The following is an 11,543-nucleotide window of genomic DNA, read 5'->3' as shown; positions in this document are numbered from 1 at the left end:
CAGAGAGACTGTAGCGTCTCCATCCTTGGAGATTTTCAAAACCTGACTGAACGTGGTCCTGGGCAGCTTGCTCTAGGTGGACCTGCCTGAGCAGGGGGCTTGGACCAGATGACCTCCAGAGGATCCTTCCCCCCGAGCCGTTCTGTGATTCTGTAATTCTTTTAATGAGTGTCAAGTAATGAGACTAAACATACATAGCTATAAACGTACTCATATCAATACACCCTCAGCATAAAAAATAATAAGTTAGAGTATCAGTGGTATGCTATAAATCAAAACTAGGAGAGGACAGAAAGCAAGCTGCCTATATCAGATCAAAAATTGTCTCCCAAATGAGTATGCATCAGGACACAGTGAAGTTAGTGTACATATTCATGTGATTTTAAAAGACATTCTCTGAAATAAAGCTTCTCCCTATTGTTTAGTGCTCAGGCTCCTACTGCAAAGCAGAGCATTTTAATGGTTCTCAAATAAAAGCACCAGAATTTTTATCACACAAAGCACTCTGATTTTTCTTAGTCTTGTTCTCAGAAATAACTCAATGATTTCGGCTGATTTTTTTTTCATGAGGCAAACAACTGGCATGAAAAATTTCACCCCAGCTATTAAAGACCGTCAGTTAACTGCTGAAAGCAAGATCACTTAATGGAGAAATATGAAATTACCATGCTTATAGATGATACTATCAAAATGCACAATTGACAACAAAATGCTGCTTTGGGCAGATATCATGGCATTCAGTACCTCCAGGTAGCAAGGAGGTTCTTAAGTATAGCTGTAACAAGACTTCTTAGAAAAAATCTGAATGGTAATTCATTCTGTTGAAGATGATATTAAATATCTCTGTGGGTTCTTTGACTTCTAAAAAGTGGCATTGGAACTCACTGTAGAGGCTGAGATTACTGTGGATGAGGAAGGAAATGAAAGGCAAAAAGACTGGTCCATACATCTTCAGTTTCATTTTTTGAAACGCCACTGGGAAAATTTAACTTTTTCCCTCATTCAGAAGTTAAACAGATTTTTGGATCTGCAGAACATTTCCCTTACGGAGTGCCTGTGTCCTGTTATTGTGAACTGTGCACATTACCACTCTTGAATCCTCTGGAATATCAAGGGGTTCACAGGTGTTTTGTTTTAGGCATCGCCGTATCTAGGGATGCCAGTGGGACTGACTGCAAGATAAGCTTCCTTTCTGGCCGACTTGTGCTTTTTGCTGTCTTTAACCTGTTCTTAAAATGATCAAGAAATGTAGCTTTAAAATAACACATTAATCCAAGCAATTGCTTGATTTTAGCAATTTTATTGCAATTATCATTGCCTCCTGTGAGGTCTGTTTCAGCTTGAGCTGAAGTCAGAAAGCAACCAAGAGCAAGCGACAATCCTTTCAAAGCAAGAAGCCTGCTTTAAACGTGCCACATTGCTGATCTTGACGAGCACACAGAAAAGCACAAGCGAACGCACAGAAATTTTCAAGGCCTGCTGTTCATCCAGACACTGGGTACTGTGCAGGATTGCCTCACAACAGATTTTGTTCCTTGCATGCAAATAGAATCACAGTGTGCAAGCTATAATTTAATCCATGTCGTAGACAGGGTCAACACAAAGGCCCCAGTAGAGCACTGAGCTGCAGTCAGGCAGCTGTGACCGTTTTAACAGAAATCAGGGAGTCCTTGCTCGAGGAATGAGGCAGCATATTCATTACTTTCAGAGCAATAAGAAGACTGAATGCTGAAAGTAGTGGAGTTTTTTAAAATGGCAGTTAAAAAGAGTAGAACAAAAAGCAGACTGAGTTGGAGCTGATTTCATGTTACTATTAAAATATCATAGTGATGCTGGATCCAGGTTATAGAGATTTTAATTTTATTTCATTCTGCATATCTTCAGAAAACCTGTATTAATTTAGATAGCATTGTTATTGCTTTTGCATATACGCTTTTTATTTATTTATTTATTTGCTTGAGATAGAATATACAGTATCCCCAAACTTCTTTACTGGCTAGATAATATTTTGAAAGACTTTAGGTTTCTTTCCCTCAGTTAACATTTTCAAGGTATCTATCTAGACATTTAGTTTGCAAAAAAAGAGATATAATTTAGTTGATTTTAGAATCACATTGAATAAAAAATTAAATGTCATGTTTAATTCTCAGTCATGTCCTTTGTACTTCCATATTAATTACAAGTGTGTTCTTATGTAGATTTTTCTCCTTAACTTAGTTGCTATATAAACATACAATCTTATACAAATATTTTCTTATGGAGAATTTGTTTTAAATACATGCAGAACTCATAACAAAATATATCTTTCTGAAACATTTTAGCATTCCATGAATTCCATTTCTTTTCAAATCAGTGAGAGCATATTGAACAAACCTCTGTTCTTTCAGTGTGCATTAGCTTAGCAGCTTTGCTTGAATTTTATAGACCATACAGAAATTTGTGGTAACATTGGTGCTTTCACTCTGCAGTGAGCTATTTGTCTATAGACTTGTTTGTTGCTCTTGCCTGTAGTAAGAACCTTTGTATGGTCAGTCTGCTGATAGTGTCTGTTATCCGTTTTCATTCAGGTTCTTATATGTGTGATTGACTGAAAAATTACTCTGAGATTATTTTGACCCCCAGTTCAGTTTTATTAGGCTGCTATAAAATGGCATGACATAATTAAATCCAGACATGGGGTGGTTTGGTTCTGATTACATGACAGCTTTAGCCATATGCTACTTGGATCAGGGGACTTTTATATTTTAATTGCATTCTCCTGGATGGCTAAAGTTTGTGATGTCTTCTGATATAAAGGTCTTCTTTCCCTTTCCTACTGTTCAGAATACCTCTATAATAGAGCTTTGCTCGAGAATGAGTGTGGCCCAGTTTTTATAGGGGAATGGGTAATCACCAGGAACCTGACTTGAGAACACCTGGACTTCATCAAAATTCCCTTTTAATAGCCTGTTATATGAGGATGCTGAAAACTTGGACTGTCGTGTTTGCTTGTGGGCTTCTATAAGTACACATCACCATCTTTTAAAAGCATTTGTTCATTCAAGTGAATGATTCTGACCTTTGTTGTGCCTCTGCAGTTCCATTTCAAGTGTTTAAATAATTTAAGTGTTTCCACATGCTAGGTAACTAGCACACTTTCTCTCGGCTTGCTGAGTAGAAAGGGGATGTAGAAGTAAGCTGGGTATAGCGTTTTTCTTGGTATCGGACTGTCGTGGGTTAGGTCGATCCGGCAACTAACTCCCCCCCACATCAAACCATGACATCCCCTGACTCCAATTCAGCAAGCAGGCAGATGACATAAACCGCATGGGTAGTCTCATTCAAGGAGGAGTAAACTGCTGATCTACGTTGGGAGTAGGGAGGGACAAAGTCACACCTGCACCGTGAAGCACAGACCACTCTGGCCATTATTCAGGGTAAGTGTGTGTGTGCGAAGGGAGTTAATTCCTTTCAGTTCCTGGATAAATCCATGGCTGACCTCATTGATGTGACAGCGAAATCAGCGGGAGTTCTCATATGCTTAAAAGGAAGGCACGTATTAAAGTGCTTTCTTTGAACCAAGGTCACTGCATTGCTAATCTGAGCATTTTTCCTGTCATGGGCAAATACCTCCTGGTCTCTGAGCATCCTTTGCAGAGGTTTGGTTCTGTGCCAAAGAAGCAAGTAGGATATTTACTGCTGAGTTCAAGATGAATAGGGTTTATAATGAGAGCAGGAGCCACTGCTATGATGAAGGCAGTCTTCTGATTAATCATATCTGTTGTATGACAGCAAGATCTTCACAAAACAGTTCTTTCAACTACCTCCCTTGAGGAGTTCTGTGTGAGCAGGGGCATCTCAGCTCACAGAGGAGTGTGAGGAACTGGGGAAGCTATTTCTTTTTCCTTGTGAACAAGCCTATGTTGCAAAGGCCATACCTAATAAGGGAGATGGCATGTTTTTTCATACCAATTTGTCTGTTCCAAAGATACTGCTGGAAATGTTTATACTGTTATCTAGAAAAGCGTTCCTTGGAGACAAGTCATCTTATAATTTGAAATCAGGGTTGATATGTGTGCTGCTGGTGTCAGTGGCTCTTTTTGGAAGTACCTGACACTCTGAATGTAGGTCTGCTCCAAAGCCAAAACATTTGTCTTTCTGAAATATTTCCGTGGACTCTAAAGCTAATCATAGCTAAAGGGTGTTCCAACACTGTTTGAAAAATCCCACTAGAAGTGCATGAAACACTCTTGAACAACAGTGGAATTTAAATGTCATGTCTAGATTCATTCACAGAATTTAATAGTGAAATGCCTGTAGTGTAGTATAGCATGGCTCAAAGCAGCTTATAGCCCACGTGGGTATAGAAGACCAGTTATGGCAGCATGGTGTCCAAGACAGGCTAATTTGCTTCACTTCTTGACTGAGTGCTCCAGTACTTTAGCAGGACAGTTATTTTAGAGCTAGCTTTGATATTTCTTGCTACGCTGTTGTCACAGTGCAGTCTAGACAAACCTTGAGGCTCAAAAACTCTAAGGCTACCAGACTGCCGGGTGAGATGGGAAACTGAGGCTGTTAGTCTGCAAGTAAGGTAGAACATGCTTGACTGGCAAATGAAAGCCATGTGCAAAGAGTTTGCACTTGAAGAGCGTCCTCCGACGTCTCTGACATTGGGGTCTGTGAACCACCACTTACCAGGACACAGGACTCAGGGAGAATAGGGAGAAAACTTGCAGAGATGGAATTCAAGCTTGTAGGTTTACTGTGCTCTACAACCCTAAAGTTAATCTTTACCCACAGTGCATGTATTTTTGGAGGCGCCTCTCCTTTTATTGGTATATTTGTGTTGTTTGCAGTAAGTGACCTTGGAAGTGGCAGAAAATTTTAAACAAAACTTATCCTGCCAAAGTAGCTATCCTGTTTATTGGCTTTCAAAGGATGTATTTCTCAAATCAGTAATGAAAGTAGTAACAGTTTGTATGCACAAAATGTCTTCAGTGAGAGCTTCAAAGCACTGTAAATGTATCCACACAGTACTTCTGTGAAATAGGTAAGACATAATATTACCATTTTACAGAGGGGTATGAAAGATGAAATCACTAGTCCAGATCTAACTAGAACACCTTGTGATAGTCAGATAGGATAATAATAATAGGAGAGCTGTTGATGTACATCAGCTATATAACCCTTGTTTCTTTCCACACAGCTTCTAATGCTCTAATGTTTGTATTTTTGGTTACAGTTACGGTTTTATAATAGTCAGCTGCTTTTCCACTCCTGTGAAGTAAAGAAGCATGTCTCTGTGCGCCATGTGGCATTACTTACACTATTAAGTTCCAGGCGGGTATCTCTGTTTGATCTGATCCTTGGTGTGCCATTACTGATGAACTTGGAGGAGAGATATGACAGGCTTTGAAGGGATTCTGGATGGGGAGCTGGCAGATTAGGGGGAGATCCCAGCAATCGTTCAGTAGTGCAGGAAGGAGTTGTCGTAAGCCCAACCTTTCTGTGTAGAGAGCCACAAAGAGTGAGGTGCTGACAGCAATTGTTTCACTAAGCCATTTGGAGCACAGGGATACTTCTGTAGTCAGATGTGGCATCCAGAGGTTAGACACATCCCCAGAGTCTTTTCTGGCATTTCCTAGACCTCATGAGGCACCACCAAAGGGTTAAATAGTTCCCAGTGTGTTGCTTGCTCTCTAATTAGGAAATGGTCCAGGAGCTCAAAGTTCAAAATGCACATGGTCTGAGCTGGGACTAAGCCCGAGTTCCCATTAACTGCAGCCTCATATGTTAGTGTGCTGCATCTGCACATAGTCTCTTCCCCTTGCCATTTCTACCATTTGTTATCCTTTTTCTAATGAAAAATGAAACAATTCCTCTACAGAGTTTCACTTCTTTCGTCACTATCCAAAATCTTTTGTTGCTGGAGCTTGTACGCTTTCTGTGAATAACTTGTGACCCACTTTATAATTGAAACCAGGCTAGTAAAACATGACAAAAATCTTCTCACTCCACTCCATGCTGCAGCATCTGTGGCTACTGCTGGAGAAGTCTCCTGCCAGCAGAAGCGTAGATATGAACTGGTCAGGCTGAGCCTCAGGGAGCCTGAGGTTCCTTGTTGGACCCCAAAGGAGAAGCAGCAGACAGGCAAAACGTCATCCAGCTGGGATTGTGTTTTGAAAAGAAAGAGCAGAGTGAGGCCAGGCTGAGGCCATAGAAAGGGAAAGGAAAAAAACAGTTTTACCAAGCAAACAATAAGTGGTAGAAGCCAGATGCATAGATGGTAATATGGAAGGGGAGAGAGTCAAAAGGTTACCCCATGGAACCTGCAACCTAGGGAGCAGGCAAAGTTAAGTTCTGGTGATTCAAAAAACAAATACTTCCTGTTTTCAGATGCAGAAAATGTAAATATTTCTCTTTTTTTGCCCATCAGAATCTTTCTCCTATCCATTTTTTTCTCTAAGAAATCGAATTATTGCTTTGTTTTCAAAAACTTGCATTTAATTAAAATAAAGCCTCATCTTCCTTTGGAAAACACATTTCAATATAAGATTTTAGTGCTTGCTGGAAATCAAAGAAGGGGTTACAGGAGATTTTGGGACCTTTTGTTTAAGACTGGAATGTTTTTTGGGCTCATAGTTTTAGGCGTTACCCCAGAATGGATGGTAGCTTCTAGGGATGACAGCCAGCTTTCTGCTTATGAAAAAGAAGGTGATGATTCTGGTCTCCACCTCTTTCCTCCCTTGCTTCCAGCCACATGTGTTTACTGCTTCCCTCCGCTGGCTCTTGTGCTCTTCAACATGGCAGGGAGATGAGTCAGATCATTAACCTGTCGGAAAAACATATCCGTCAAGACAAATTTGGTCTGTGAGCTTTCACACCGTTCCTTGGAACATGTCGAAGGGAGGGGGCAGGCCAATGCAGCTGGGAATGGCGATGAAGAGAGGGGGCAGGATGACACTTTTGGTAAAAGTAAGCTGTTAAATCAGCTTGGCCATTTCAGTTAGCTGGTGCCTGAGTTGGTACTGTTGGAAGTGCTGGCAAAAATTTTCCTGCATCATACAAGGCTTAAGGACAAAGAGGCAGCTTCATCCTTGGCATAGTTCTACGAGTGGAGTCACAGGACTTATACCCAGGGTGACTTTGTCTAAAGCATGCCTTTTCAACATAGTCCACTAAATCAGCTCATTCTTGCTCTCTCTTTTGTTTCTTTATTTGTGGCTACACTGAATTAGCATCTTAAATAAATTGCCATGGGAATCAGAGATGCAATAGCTAGCTTGCTTTCTCTTGTGCATCTACAAACAGCCTTTTCATAGCAGTCTTTTCACAATCTCATGTACAGTATTTGGGCACTTGATCTATATCCATCAAGGGCTTTTGATGCCTATCCTGCTCCATAAAAAATCTAACAGTGTAAGGTATGTAACATATGGTATATGGTTGATTGATAGAGAATTTCTAGCACATATAATTTATATATGCAGATGAAACGTCTCTCTGGAGTGACTTATCATCTATTTGTTGTTTCTCACTCTCATTCTGATACATTAGTTCTATATTTTGTGACACGTGGACTGTAGAAAATAAAGAATAGATAATTTGATGAAGCAGGTTCTTGTCTGCATAGAGGACAAGGTAAAAAAAAAGAGAGCTTTGTAGGAAGAGAGAAGGCCGAAAAGACAGGCTGTGTGATGAAGAGTGCTGTGGGAGAGGATCAATAAGAAAGGAGAAACCGAAAAGGCCTTGAAGCTCAGGACAAGAAAGCACGGCTTTCATGGGGATGTAGGCAGTGTGGCTGGGGTATGGAACAAAAGATGATCTCAGTTGCTAAATTTTCTGTGGAGAACAATGTAGGTGCATTGGGAATAAGATCCAGGCTCAGTAATCAAATAATTAAAGTAATCAAATACTGTGATCATGCAGTGGATCTAAGCAGAAATGTACATGTTAAAAATACTAGAAGAAGAGAGCTCTGGTAAAATAATGTTAATGTGAATAGCACGGGGTTAGCTAAGCTGGAAATCTGGATAAAAGTATATGCAGTGTAGGTTATGTACTTGGGTGGCAGCTGCTGGAGCCAACATGATTGCCCCAGAATCTCAGATATCATTGCAGAATGTGCCTCACTGTGAAGAACAACTGCAGACGTGACCCCCGCGCATTGTGATGCAGCGATATGTGCCAGAACTCACGCGCAGCCTGTCAGCAGGACCCCGAGAGCTGCGATATGCCTGCCCGTCTGAACGAGGTGCTAACTTCAGCATCTGCTTCTGCAGGGGGCTCAGCTCCTTTACCAAAGCAGAGGGGGCGGGAAATGACTTGTGCCAAGACTATACAGTAATTAATGGAGTGTGATCGGACTGTTTTAATTTGTCCCCAGGAAGAGATCTTAAAATTAAGAGCTGTCAAAGCATTTAATACCATATGCCGAAAACACAGGGTAAAACATGGGACCAGAGAAAAACAGAAAGCTGCAAAATAGAAGTGCATGCTTATACATCATTGACGTAAAAGTGGTACAGAAGCCTGCGCAAGCAAATAGTAAAAGCTGGATAGAATATAACAAGAAGTAGGGTGCCTTGGGAGTGTGAGAGAGGAGGAGATAGATGCTGAGAGAAGAATTAATCAGAAAGGTCAGAGAAAAACCAGTGAAAGCCAAAAAGATGGCATGGTTTTTAAGGAGAATTTTAATTATTTCCAAAGCAGAAAAGAGCTCAAAGAGGCTGAGGCTGAGGCTGAAGTACAAAGCATGATATTTATGCAAGGAATTATTGTAAGAGACTTGATGAGACTGATTTTGGTGGCAGACAGACCTCACAGCCAAACTAGCAGCATAAGAAAGTAGGACAGAGCTGGGATGAAATGGGATCAGCAGCTGTAAGCAGGGTGTTCAATTAACTAGGAACAATTCAAACAACAAAGGAGAGAGGAACTTGGGGAGACAGGTGGGATCATAGATGGCTGAGGCAAGATCAGGATGTGTTTAAATTTCAGAGAGTATTCACTCCATGCAATACCTCCTCTGTCTCTTATGTTAAGATCACTAAAGTGACAGAGAAATATTTGCTTCTGTGCTACATTAACTTTCCGTGAAATGACAGGGGGTGGGACAGATGGGGGCACGGTGTGGTGCTGAAGAGAGGGGAGACTCAACTTCTGACAGCAGGAAGTTGCTAGATCAGCTTGGTTGTCTCAGAACCTTACCCTAAGGTGCCCCTGTTGTGACCATGCTCCTTTGGGGAGATCAGGACCAGAAGAACAAGTGGTTAATATGGAGGTGAAGAGAAGCAATCACAGGAGGATCAGTGAAGGTTGGGGGGTCAGGTCAAAAAGGTCAGGATAAGACATTCGTGACTGAGCAGTGAGAAAGCCCAATGTCAGCAAACAAAGTCTGTTAGGAAGGATGAGAATGTGAAAAAGGGTGGAGAGAAGAAAAATCAGAGACTTTGCAAGTGAAACTTCTTTACAGTGAATATGGGCTAAACTGAATTCACAGGTTTTTTGTTTGTTTGTTTGATTGATTGATTGACCTGAAAGGAACAATGCATTGGGGATGCCTCTGGCCTTTCTAAAAGCATTTGTATGAATACGCAGCAAATATGTGCTTTTCCTGAAGTGACTTAGAGATTTTCTTCCTTTCTGCCTTAAGCACTTTACTGCCTAGCAGTAAACCATCAAGCACTCGCCCTTCCCAGTCAGTCCCTCTTGTTCCCCTACTTCAGAATGAAACACAATATCTTGAACACCCAGAACAACGCGGAGAAGCTAATCATTGGCTCGCACTGTGGCTGGCAGGGCCGGCCCGCCTCTTTGGCTTGTGCTGACAAGCTGTTTATGTTTGTGCAAGGCCACCCTTTAACTCAGCCGCCTGATGGCCATAATGGGACCAACCGTCTGAATGCTGCAGGGAGCTAAATCTTCTGATCAGAGGCAGAGCGAATTTCTGTCTCCCATACTCCTGCGTGGACTCTATGGAACACTAGTAAGTAGCCTTCTGTCTCGTTGTGGCTTTTCTCATATAAGACTAAGGGCATGTTTTAGCAAGGCAGGTAGGCGCTGTCATTCAGAGGCAGCTATTATTTTCCTCTGTCTGAAGTAAAAGAGCAGCTACTTTATATGCAGCGTCATGACGACAAGGACCACGCTATTTCAATCTCAAATGAGACCTTCCTGGGAGGCAAGAGGGAAGAAGTTAATAGGGACACAACCTATTTAAACTTGCCAGGTTATTTTTTTATAAGACTTTAATTAATCTGCATCTAGTTCTCATTTTTAGCTGCATTTCCAGTGTTTCATCATCCAGTCGTGTTTCAGCAGTGGTTTTGCAAGGTCGTAAGAAGCATTATTCAGAAAAGTGGGAAAGGGCAAGAAATGGGATACTATAAAATGAATGCTCCCAAAAACACTGATAGGTGCTGCCATATTCTAAAGTATACACCTAGCATTTGTACTGAACAAGCTGAACAAGCAAAGTCATGTTCAGAGATTTCAGTCCTCTTTGCTGACTGCTATTAGGAAATATTCACAGCTCCACAGAGCAAAGACTGCAGAGATCGAATGAGCTTGACTTTTTGTGTCTTTAATATGTCCTTTCTAATGTTCAGAATTTTTAATAAAATATTTCATATTTGGATAGTGTTTTTCAACTTAAACCTGCATTGCAAATATTGATGGACTTTTCAGACTTTGTCTTTTACTCTTTACACTAGCAAAGAAAATCTTAATGTCCCTGTCAGAGCTGGACACCATGCAGAATCTCAGAACTAGTCTGCCCTAGAAGTTTTGGCAAGTCTGTGTCTAGATTTCATGTGGTAGCTGAGGAGCTCATCTATAGATCTTATTTTATAAATGAAGAAAATAAAGAAATGACAAATTAAGTGAGTTTGCCATTACCATAGAGCAAAATAAGTGTCATCACTCAACAGTCTATTACGGAGGTCACTGTACTATATTATTTCTTTTTCTTCCTTTCATTCATTTTACAAAATCCTATTGCACAATGCAAATTGCAATTTCTAGGGGTGGCTGTGTGCACCTCACAGAGTTCAGATTGGCTAACAGAAATACCTTATGATTTGGTTGCTTATCCAAACTGCTTTGAGCTCAAAACTGGGTGGGAAGCCTCAAGTAGAGTAGGCTGTAGCAATCTTTTTAGTTCTTCTTTCTTTTGGCATGGCTGGAAATGTCCCATATGGCACTATGACAGCACTTCGACTTTGCCAGGATAGTCCTTTCTCCAGGGTACTTCTTCAGCTCTCTCCTGAACCAGAAGTGCCAGGATCTCCAGAAAATTCAGCTCAGGCTTTGAGTTCAAGATACCTGAGGGAAAAAAAGAAGCCATCACTGTGAATAAGTGCGTTCATTATGCCTTGTTTTAAAATCACAGAAATAACCTTCTAAGTTTCAATCAAGTCTTTCTTAGCCTTGAGTCATGCCAAAAATATAAAAACAAATCTGAAGTGAGGCCTGATGCATGTTCTTTTCGACTTGTCTAACTTGCCCTCTATGGATGCACCCAATAGAGGGATGCCCTGGGGGTTGTGCCCTTGTCTCTGCCA

At 41.0% G+C, this 11,543-nt stretch overlaps 1 protein-coding gene across 2 annotated transcripts in view; it reads left to right on the top strand.

The window, feature by feature from the left end:
• The first annotated feature begins 9,844 nt into the window (after positions 1-9,844).
• Positions 9,845-11,543, top strand: part of TRIM2 (tripartite motif containing 2) — a 75,275-nt gene continuing 73,576 nt past the window's right edge. For both annotated transcript variants that reach the window (XM_086611473.1, XM_086611474.1), the window contains exon 1: positions 9,845-9,967. The gene's annotated coding sequence lies outside the window, so the exon portion shown is untranslated. The remainder of the gene's footprint in view (positions 9,968-11,543) is intronic.

This window comes from Tauraco erythrolophus, chromosome 5, assembly GCF_009769465.1.
Source record: "Tauraco erythrolophus isolate bTauEry1 chromosome 5, bTauEry1.pri, whole genome shotgun sequence".
Lineage (NCBI taxonomy): Eukaryota > Metazoa > Chordata > Aves > Musophagiformes > Musophagidae > Tauraco > Tauraco erythrolophus.
Note: the sequence above shows the minus strand (reverse complement) of the source record. Positions and strands in the feature narration are given on the sequence as shown.